At 45.9% G+C, this 11,744-nt stretch overlaps 1 pseudogene; it reads left to right on the forward strand.

The window, feature by feature from the left end:
• The first annotated feature begins 901 nt into the window (after nt 1-901).
• On the forward strand, nt 902-10,227 carry LOC134341070 (AP-1 complex subunit beta-1-like; annotated as a pseudogene).
• Nucleotides 10,228-11,744: the final 1,517 nt, after the last annotated feature.

An 11,744-nucleotide genomic window follows, 5' to 3' on the forward strand; every position in this document is an offset into this window, starting at 1 on the left:
CCATTGGTAAACTCCCAGGATTTTCAAAATCATCTGTTGCTTGCAGCATCTGAGAGATAGTTTGCCTTTAAAAAAAAAGTATTCCTTGAATGTGGATCACACCTTGGTTGAGTGGTTGAATCAGCGATGTTGTGTTAGGTGGCAGGAAACGCACTGTTATGTTAGGATGAATGCTGTCCAAATGTTTAGGATGGGCTGGCGCATTGTCAAGCAACAAACGAACTTTAAAGGCAAGATTCTGTTCCCAGCAGTAGCGTCCCAGAGCTGTGTTACCTTCAGCTGATGCCGCACTGTTTATAATTTCCAACTTTTTCTCATGTGTTAAAGCAGTTCTCTGCCACTCGGCTGATGGCCCACGACATGACATCGGATGCTTAGGAGGCATAGTTAAATATTTCACTGCACCGTAGGTAAAACCAGTAAAATTTTAAGAGTGCAAGATTGCGCATTCAAACCTTGCCAAAACCAATGCGAGACTGACGGGAGTGAGATTGTGAGGCACGCGCACCTGACTTGTATTGACGGGAAAGCAGTGCTTCTCATCCCACAGTGAGGCTGTGAGGCGTGCGCACGTGACTTGTATTGGTGGGAAAACAGTGCTCCTTGCATAACTCTGAGTTTTGGACGCATATAAGGAGATGTTGGTAGAAATAGGTTCCTCGCATAACTGGGAATCGGCATTGCCTGAAGACACATATAACGAGGATGGGGTGTATGCATACCTTGGGGGACGAGATGGGAAAATACTTACGCAAATTAACCAAAACCCTCCAAAGCTTGCATTCACAGGTTGAACAGGCCTATCAAGAGGACGAAACCCAGCCTAAAGGTGAGCCTGGAGATTTCGTCTTGATCAAGAACTGAGATCGAGGGAAACTCGGTGGAGAGGACCACACTCACCATGGCTGATTCTAAATATTTCACAACAACCAAGAAAGGAGAAACCTTTGAACTCAAAGCAGAACACAGCTGTGACAAGAAGGAGAAAAAGAAGGAAGCAGTGAAGAAAGGGATTACGTCAATGATCATTGACAAAGATGACAGTGCCCTCTTTCCCGATGTCATAATCTGTATGCAGACAAACAATTTGGAGTTGAAGAAGCTGGTGTAACTCTATCTGATGACCTATGCCAACCAGATATGGGCAATTATGGCTGTCAACACTTTTGTTAAGGACCTGTGAAGATCCTAACCCACTTATCAGAGTGCTGGCCATGAGAACGATAGGCTGTATCCGTGTGGATAAAATTGCTGAGTATTTGTGTGAGCCCCTGCGAAAATGTCTAAAGGATGAAGACCGTTATGTATGAAAAACTGCTGCTGTCTGTGTAGTCAAGCTACATGACATCAATGCACAGCTGGTAGAAGACCAGGGATTTTTGGACACTCTAAAGGATCTGATATCTGACTCTAATCCAGTGGTTGTTGCAAATGCTGTGGTTGCTCTCTCGTAGATTGCAGAATCACATCCAAACACCAATTTTCAGACAATCAACAAGCTTTTAACAGCCTAAAATGAATGTACTAAATAGGGCCAGATATTTATCCTTGTTTGGCCAATTATAGCCCACAGGATGACTGAGAAGCTCAAGGCATCTGTGAGCTTCTGACACCACGTTTATCTCACGCCAACACTGCTGTTGTCCTGTCGGCTGTAAAGGTTCTGATGAAATTCACGGAAGTATTTTCAAAGGACAAAATAATCTGCAGATGCTGGGGTCTGAGCAACACTCACAACACGCTGGAGGAACTCAGCAGGTCGGGCAGCATCCGTGGAAAAGGTCAGTCAACGTTTTTGGCCGGAACCCTTTGTCAGGACTGTAGAGGGAAGGGGCAGAGGCCCTATAAAGAAGGTGGGGGTAGGGTGGGAAGGAGAAGGCTGGTTGGTTCCAGGTGAAAAACCAGTAAGGGGAAAGATAAAGGGTTGGGGAGGGGAAGCAGGGAGGTGATAGGCAGGAAAGGTGAAGGAGGAATGGGGAAAACACAATGGGTAGTAGAAGGAGGCAGAACCATGAGGGAGGTGATAGGCAGCTGGGGGAGGGGGCAGTGACGTAGGGATAGAGGAAGGGAGGGGGAGGGAATTACCAGAAGCTGGAGAATTCTATGTTCATACCAAGGGGCTGGAGACTACCTAGACGGTATATGAGGTGTTGCTCCTCCAATCTGAGTTTAGCCTCATCATGGCAGTACAGGAGGCCATGTATAGAGATCCTGTCTGTTTTGGCGGACGGAGTGGAGGTACTGGAAACAGACAGGATCTCCCAGTAGCCACCCACTTCAACTCTGCTTCCCATTCCCATTCAGATATGTCCATACATGGCCTTCTCTAATGCCATGATGAGGCTAAACTCAGGTTGGAGGACCAACACCTCATATACTGTCTAGATAGTCTCCAGCCCCTTGGTATGAACATCGAATTCTCCAACTTCCGGTAATGCCCTCCCCCTCCCTTCCTCTATCCCTATGTCAGTCTGCGCCCTCACCCAACTGCCTATCACCCCTCATGGTTCTTCCTCCTTCTACTACCCATTGTGTTTTCTTCTATTTCTTCTTCACCTTTCCTGCTTATCCCCTCCCTGCTTCCCCTTCCTCACCTCTTTATCTTTCCCCTTACTGGTTTTTCACCTGGAACCTACCAGCCTTCTCCTTCCCACCCTCCCCCCACCTTCTTTATAGGGCCTCTGCCCCTTCCCTCTACAGTCCTGATGAAGGGTTCCGGCCCGAAACGTTGACCGATCTTTTCCACAGATGCTGCCCGACCTGCTGAGTTCCTCCAGTGTGTTGTGAATGTTTTCAAAGGACTTGGCACTTTGTTGAAGAAACAGCCACGGGCAACGCTGTTGTCTGCAGAACCAGAACTCGAATATGTTGCCGTCTGGAATATCAACCAATATATAGAAAAGGTCTGAGATTCTTAAGCATGAAACAAAGGTTTTCTTTGTAAAATGCAATGATCCAATATAAGTGAAACTGTAAAAACTGTATATTACGATTTGCAAACAGGAGGAAATCTGCAGATGCTGGAATTTCAAGCAATTCACATAAATATTGTTGGTGAACGCAGCAGGCCAGGCAGCATCTATAGGAAGAGGTATAGCCGATGTTTGGGGCCAAGACCCTTCGTCAGGACTAACTGAAAGAAGAGATAGTAAGATATTTGAAAGTGGGAGGGGGAGGGGGATATCCAAAATGATAGGAGAAGACAGGAGGGGGAGGGATGGAGCCAAGAGCTGGAAAGTTGATTGGCAAAAGGGATGTGAGAGGATCATGGGATGGGAGGCCTAGCGAGAGAGGGGGAGGGGGGGAACCCAGAGGATGGGCAAGGAGTTATAGTGAGAGGGGCGGAGGGAGAAAAAGGAGAGAGAAAAAAATTAATAATAATAGTAACTAAATAAATAACAGATGGGGTATGAAGGGGAGGTGGGGCATTAACGGAAGTTAGAGAAGTCGATGTTCATGCCATCAGGTTGGATGCTAAGCAGACAGAATATAAGGTAAACACAAAGTAATCCGCAGATGCTGGGATCAAAGCAACACTTACAACACGCTGGAGGAACTCATCAGGTCAGGCAGCATCCGTGGAAAAGACGATGAGTTGATGTTTCGGGCTGGAAACCTTCGTCAGGACTGAAGAATAAAGGAGGGGGAAGGATATGAAGAATATAAGGTGTTGTTCCTCCAATCTGAGTGTGGCTTCATCTTTACAGTAGAGGCCGTGGACAGACATGTCAGAATGGGAATGGGATGTGGAATTAAAATGTGTGGCCACTGGGAGATCCTGCTTTCTCTGGCGGACAGAGTGTAGGTGTTCAGCAAAGCGGTCTCCCAGTCTGCATCGTGTCTCACCGTTATGATTCGATTGGCTTCTCAAGCCAACATTGCACAGGTTTTGGCAGAATTGAAGGAGTATGTCACTGAAGTAGATGTTGACTTTGTATGAAAAGCTGTGCGTGCAATTGGATGATGTGCAATCAAAGTTGAGCAATCAGAACGCTGCGTGAGTACGCTACTTGACCTCATTCAGACAAAAGTAAACTACGTCGTCCAAGAAGCTATTGTAGTAATAAAGGACATTTTCTCACTTCCACAGCCTCCAGGCACATCTTTCCACCTTTATCTCTAATCGGTCCTACCTTCACTCCTGTCATCCTTTTTTTCTTCACATAATTGAAGAATGCCTTGGGGTTTTCCTTTACCCTACTCGCCAAGGCCTTCTCATGCCTCCTTCTTGCTCTTCTCAGCCCCTTCTTAAGCTCCTTTCTTGCTTCCCTATATTCCTCAATGGACCCATCTGTTCCTTACTTCCTAAACCTCATGTATGCTGCCTTCTTCCACCTGACTAGATTTTCCACCTCACTTGTCACCCATGGTTCCTTCACCCTACCATTCTTTATCTTCCTCACCGGGACAAATTTATCCCTAACATCCTGCAAGAGGTCTCTAAACATTGACCACATGTCCATAAAACATGGCCAAAGGCACCATAGGGTACAGACGATAATCAAAATTAATACAATCAGACTTCCAAAACGCAACACCCCACCTTCAACCAATACATTTTCCTTTAGTCCAAGAAAGTTCTCCTACTCAGTTCCTTCAGCAGCACGTTTGCAGTCTGTTCGATTCCCCTCCACAAGTGCACTGGGTGGCTTACCGTACACAGGGGCCAGTGTTCCAATATGGCAGATTAGTTCATCAAGGAGCATTGGCTCAATAAGATCAGTTTCTTCTGAAATTAGAGGTTTATCTGCCAATACAACTTCTTTTGCTGCCACTGGATCTGTAGAACGTAGACAGCAGTATATATATAGCCACGGTCTTTCAAGTCAGGGTTGTCAGAATCCTGTGTCGCCAAGCTCAGAACTTGCTGCACCAGCTCTTGTGTCCCAGTTGTTGTATTTTTAAAATAGTTTCACAATAGCAGTCAAAAGTTGTAGTTGAACCCGTGTGCTCTCATCATGGAATCCTTCCAGGAAGCTCTCTAATAGCTTATCAGCATTGTCAATTCTTTCAGCATACTCTCCAACTATCCGTATCATTGCTGCTCTTGCTTCTGGTTCATCCAATGAGTCCAGATTTTCACAAAGTGTTGCAATAACACTTTCATACTTGTCTGGATATTTACGGAAACTGTCCTTTATTACTATTAACTATCCTTGTTATATGCGTCTTCTGACCATGTGGATTCAGTTATGCAAGGAACCTATTTCTACCACCATCTCCTTATATGCGTCCAAAATTCAGTTATGCGAGGAGCACTGCTTTCCTGCCTATACAAGTCACGTGCGCACACCCCACAGTCTCACTGTTGGGACGAGGAACATTGCTTTCCCGCCAATACAAGTCAGGTGCACACACGCCACACAATCTCACTCCCACCACTCTATTGGCAGATAAACCTCTAATTTCAGAAGAAACTGATCTTATTGAGCCAATGCTCCTTGATGAACTAATCTGCCATATTGGAACACTGGCCCCTGTGTACGGTAAGCCACCCAGTGCATTTGTGGAGGGGAATCGAACAGACTGCAAACGTGCTGCTGAAGGAACTGAGTAGGAGAACTTTCTTGGACTAAAGGAAAATGTATTGGTTGAAGGTGGGGTGTTGCGTTTTGGAAGTCTGATTGTATTAATTTTGATTATCGTCTGTACCCTATGGTGCCTTTGGCCATGTTTTATGGACATGTGATCGATGTTTAGCGATCTCTTGCGGGATATTAGGGATAAATTTGTCCCGGTGTGGAAAATAAAGAATGGTAGGGTGAAGGAACCATGGGTGACAAGTGAGGTGGAAAATCTAGTCAGGTGGAAGAAGGCAGCACACATGAGGTTTAGGAAGCAAGGATCAGATGGGTCCATTGAGGAATATAGGGAAGCAAGAAAGGAGCTTAAGGAGGGGCTGAGAAGAGCAAGAAGGAGGCATGAGAAGGCCTTGGCGAGTAGGGTAAAGGAAAACCCCAAGGCATTCTTCAATTATGTGAAGAAAAAAAGATGACAGGAGTGAAGGTAGGACCGATTAGAGATTAGTACGATGTGCCTGGAGGTTGTGGAAGTGAGCGAGGTCCTCAATGAATACTTCTCTTCGCTATTCACCAATGAGAGGGAACTTGATGATGGTGAGGACAGTATGAGTGAGGTTGATGTTCTGGAGCATGTTGATATTAAGGGAGAGGAGGTGTTGGAGTTGTTAAAATACATTAGGACAGATAAGTCACCAGGGCGTGATGGAATATTCCCCAGGCTGCTCCACGAGGCGAGAGAAGAGTTTGCTGAGCCTCTGGCTAGGATCTTTATGTCCTCGTTGTCCATGGGAATGGTACCGGAGGATTGGAGCGAGGCGAATGTTGTCCCCTTGTTCAAAAAAGGTAATAGGGTTAGTCCGGGTAGTTATAGACCAGTGAGCCTTACGTCTGTGGTGGGAAAGCTGTTGGAAAAGATTCTTAGAGATAGAATCTATAGGCATTTAGAGAATCATGGTCTGATCAGGGACAGTCAGCATGGCTTTGTGAAGGGCAGATCATATCTAACAAGCCTGATAGAGTTCTTTGAGGAGGTGACCAGAGATATAGATGAGGTTAGTGCAGTGGATGTGATCTATATGAATTTTTATTAAGGCATTTGATGAGGTTCCACATGGTAGGCTTATTCAGAAAGTTAGAAGGCATGGGATCCAGGGAATTTTGGCCAGATGGATTCAGAATTGGCTTGCCTGCAGAAGGCAGAGGGTGGTGGTGGAGGGAGTACATTCAGATCGGAGGATTGTGACTAGTGGTGTCCCACAAGGATCTGTTCTGGGACCTCTATTTTTCGTGATTTTTATTAACGACCTTTATGTGGAGGTGGAAGGGTGGGTTGGCAAGTTTGCAGATGACTCAAAGGTTGGTGGTATTGTAGATAGTGTAGAGATTGTCAAAGATTGCAGAGAGACATTGATAGGATGCACGAGTGGGCTGAGAAGTGGCAGATGGAGTTCAACCCGGAGAAGTGTGAGGTGGTACACTTTGGAAGGACAAACTCCAAGGCAGAGTACAAAGTAAATGGCAGGATACTTGGTAGTGTGGAGGAGCAGAGGGATCTGGGGGTATATGTCCACAGACCCCTAAAAGTTGCCTCACAGGTGGATAGGGTAGTTAAGAAAGTTTATGGGGTGTTAGCTTTCATAAGTCGAGGGATAGAGTTTAAGAGTCGCGATGTAATGATGCAGCTCGATAAAACTCTGGTTAGGCCACACTTGGAGTACTGAGTCCAGTTCTGGTCACTTCACTATAGGAAGTATGTAGAAGCATTGGAAAGGGTACATAGGAGATTTACCAGGATGCTGCCTGGTTTAGAAAGTATGTATTATGATCAGAGATTAAGGGGGCTAGGGCTTTACTCTTTGGAGAGAAGGAGGACGAGAGGAGACATGATAGAGGTGTACAAGATAATAAGAGGAATGGATAGAGTGGATAGCCAGTGCCTCTTCCCCAGGGCACCACTGCTCAGTACAAGAGGACATAGCTTTAAGGTAAGGGATGGGAAGTTCAAGGGGAATACTAGAGGAAGGTTTTTCACTCAGAGAGTGGTTGGTGCGTGGAATGCACTGCCTGAGTCAGTGGTGGAGACAGATACACTAGTGAAGTTTAACAGAGTACTAGACAGGTATAGGGAGGAATTTAGAGTGGGGGAGTTATATGGGAGGCAGGGTTTAAGGGTCGGCACAACATTGTGGGCCGAAGGGCCTGTACTGTGCTGTACTATTCTATGTTCTATGTTTTGTATCATGTAGAAGCAAAAATCTGTTCTGAAAGGTTTATCATATAATGATAAAAGGGAGGGAATGATAAGGTTTTAAGGATATTGGGGGACGTAAGAAAGGATTCTTGGGCTCTTGTAAATAAGGGGTTAAAATTAAGTGCAAACATATGTGTGCTCTGTATAGTGTCCTTCACTGCAGCAGTGTTTAGATTAACGACTCTCAGCTGTCCCTTGGGAACGACATGGGGACTAAATTCACACAGGTTGCATTTATCATGCCTTATGATTTCACTTCACTGCTCTACGTTCCCTCCTTGTGTCACTCCAGGCTTCACAGATAAGGCACGAAACTGTTTGTAATTAAAAACTTAATTTGGTGCACTCCTTTAACTAAATAATTAAGTTTTGCTGTAACTGATTTGGCGGGAATATTCGTTAGACTGAGTGTTCTTTGTTAGCCAGTTCTATAAATTGTCATGTTTCTGAGTGTTACACAGAAGCTCTTTTGAGCTGCCAGAGAGTGAGAGAGAATTTCTGTCTCTTTGATGTTCAGTTCCCAGCTTCTCGCCGGCTGAGCTCAAAGAAATAAACTGGTGAAAAGGATAAAGTAAAGAACTGTGTGGTGTGGTTATTGGTTTGGCAAATTTAAGTTTACAGGGCCTTGGGGAAAAGATGGTTCTAACCTGTGGGGAGCTGTCCCATCTTCGGTACATTGCTCCACCCTTATGTATGACTGTAGTTGACTGGAAGCCCACAAAAAGAAGGCAGAAGACAACGGCCCAGTACATGGTGAAGTCTGTAACAGACTCCTTATTCGGTAAATTTTTACAGTCAGTAGAATGCATCCACCGTGGTTGTCCTTCCAGCTTGACTGCTGTGGGTGTGGTGAGTGGTACTTGGAATGGTCCCTTCCTCTGTTGTCCTAGTTTGCCACAGCTCCAGTTCTTAGTTAGTATGTAGGCCTCAGGTTCAATGTTGGGGTAGTCGCCTTCTCTTGTGGTATCATCTTCGTCCTTGTATGCCTGACACACCTGTAAATGTAAGGCTTGGAGAATCTTAGGTTGCCCATTTATATCAAGAGTGGGAGGCTGCACAGAACCCCATAGGGGCTTTCCAAAGATGATTTCAGCTGGTGTCAATCCTGTTTTTTTTTCTCGAGGGGTGGCCCTCATATGGAATAATGCTGAGGGCAATACCTTTAACCATTTAAGCCCCATTTCCTCTGTAGGTTTTGACAATTTAGTTGTCAGGGTACCATTTGCCCTTTCCACTATACCTGCAGCCTGGAGATGATGACAGCAATGGAATTGTTGTTGAATGGATAAGGCATTGCAGATTTCCTCATTTAACTTTGCTACATAGTGGGGACTGTTATCTGAACTGAACATTTCTGGTAGCTCATACCGGGGAATGACTTCTCACAAAAGTATTTTAGCTTCTGTCAGGGCTGTACTAGGAGCTTGAAGAGATTTAACATGTCAATAAGTACACTAAAAAACTTCTATAGTTGTACTGTGGAGAGCATTCTGACAGGCTGCATCATTCTGTGATGTGAGGGGCTCCTGCACAGGACCAAAAGAAGCTGCAGAATGTTGTAAATCTAGTCAGCTCCATCTTGGACACTAATCTACAAAGTACCCAGGGCATCCTCAGGGAGCAGTATCTCAGAAAGACAGTGTCCAATATTAAGGACCCCCAGCACCCAGGACATGCCCTTTTCTCACTGTAACCATCAGGTAGGAGGTACAGAAGTCTGAAGGCACACACTCGGCGATTCAGGAACAGCTTCTTCCCCTCTGCCATCCAATTCCAAAATGGACATTGAAGGACACTACCTCACCTTTTTTTTAATATACAGTATATCTTTTTTTGCACATTCTTATAAATCTATTGAAATATGTCATTGATTTACTTGTTTATTTATTATTTTTATCATTATTATTATTAATTTATCTCTCTGCTAGATTATGTTTATTGAACTGCTGCTGCTAAGTTAACAAATTTCATGTCACATGCCGGTGATAATAAACTTGATTCGGATTATTTGTGGCAGGGATTGCCTCGATCCATCTACTAAACACATCAATGATCACTGAGCAATATTTGTAACTGTGCACTCTAGGTAGTACAATAAAATCAATCTGTAAACATGAAAAGGGGCCTCCAGGTAGGAGAGTGATGCCCAACACACAGGGTGTCCCCTTTCCCACGTCGTTCTTACAGCATATTAAACATGCTTTTGTCCTCTTTGCTGCCACTTGCTGCAATTTCCGAAGCCACTATGTTTGCAGCAAACTGTTTACCCCTCCCTCATTTCCGAGGTGAGCACAAGTATAAGTATAATCAAGGAGGATTGGTAGAGATTGGGTAGGGATGCAGACCTGTCCTGCAGGGGTGAACCAGAGGCCCGTCACAGGACCCTCCTTACAGCCCATCTGTGACCACAGTCTGTGTTCCTCCTCAGGGGCGTCCCCTGAAACCTACGTATGACTTGCATGTCTGGCATACCCGTGCTGTCTGAGAGGCGCAGGGGGTTTTGGTGGGGCCCCGGTGGGACTATAATTTCGAGTCTCTGGGCTGTGGCTTTGTCAGTCTCATCAGCCATGGCGTTACTGGTGGAGGTTTTATCAGTCTGGTCTTCAGGGGAGGAGGACATTTGATAATGGCCAATGTTTTTGGAAGCTGCAAGGCAGTGAGCAGAGCCTGTACAAACGTAGCATTGCTAATAGGATGTCCTGAGGAGGTGAGGAAACCCCGGCATTCCCAAAGCATTCCGTAGTCATGAGCTACCCCGAAGGCGTATCGAGCATCAGTGTAGGTGTTTGCATGTTTGTTGGTGGTGAGGATGCAGGCATGAGTGAGGGCAAATAACTCAGCTTTTTGTGCTGTCACAGCTGGTTGAAAGGCTGCCTGCTCGAGCACCATGTCATCTGTGACCACAGCATAGCTGGAACATCTCTGGCCTTGAGGGCCCATGAAAGAACTACCATTAGTTATGTCAGGTTCGGTAAGGGTTAGTCTGTGAGGTCCTCATGGGCTGTAGTGAGGAGTTGATTTCGTTGTACACAGTCGTGTTCAGAATCATTTGTAACCTGGATGGCGATGTTAGGGAAGTGGCCGGGTTTAAAGTGGAGCAGAGAGAAAACGTCAGCTGCAGGTTGCTCAGTGAGGCTGTCTCATAGCGATTTTGTCGTGCCTGAGTGTGGTGCTGTGTCTGTCGAGAGGTCAAAAGCTCCACCACCAAGTGGGAAGCCAGCACATTTACAGGCTGATGTAGGGTAATATTAGAAGCTGTAGTTACCAGGATATATACTGTCATCCCTGAAACTCCACCCATAGGGGTTGCGTCCGTTGGTATGTTCATTCAGACCCCTTGAACCCTAGGGGGGGAATGGTGGCCCCGGAAAGCCGGAATCCATGTTCTGACATGATCGAGGGTGGAAGTGGTTGTCCCCTTATCAATCATAAATGGAAGCTGAATTCCAGCTAGCTGGAGGATATTGCTGGGTTCCTCTTGTGGGTTGCTACTTACAACGGGCAACATTTTCGAGGGTCAGTCAGCAAAAATGGCTGGATACTGGCGCAATGGCATCAGTGCCGGACTCCGGAGCGAAGGCTCCAGAGTTTGAATCCAAGTCGGGCCACCCGTCAAGCATGCTTTCCATCCGTGCCGAGTTGAGCGTCAAGCTAGCCACTCAGCCTCGTAAAAGAAAAGGGTCAAGTCAGGAATGTTCATACCGTGACTGGGTTAATTCAAAAGGAGACCAATCCTGACACCACGCACCAGACAAGAGTGGCTGACTGTCTGGTGTGACATGCTTAAAAAACATTTTAAAAAGTGAGCAAAAGGATTGTTCATGGAGAATGGGGAGATGGCCCAGTTTGAAACTGGGCATCTCTGTTGTCCCCAGGGCACCTTGTCTTCCAGTGTCCTGGTTGACCACAGTTAAAACACGGTCCAGGCTGAGCACCCCCGGGCATGGGCGCTCGCTGGGGTGGCCCATTTC

The sequence above is a fragment of the Mobula hypostoma genome, chromosome Y (assembly GCF_963921235.1).
Source record: "Mobula hypostoma chromosome Y, sMobHyp1.1, whole genome shotgun sequence".
Lineage (NCBI taxonomy): Eukaryota > Metazoa > Chordata > Chondrichthyes > Myliobatiformes > Myliobatidae > Mobula > Mobula hypostoma.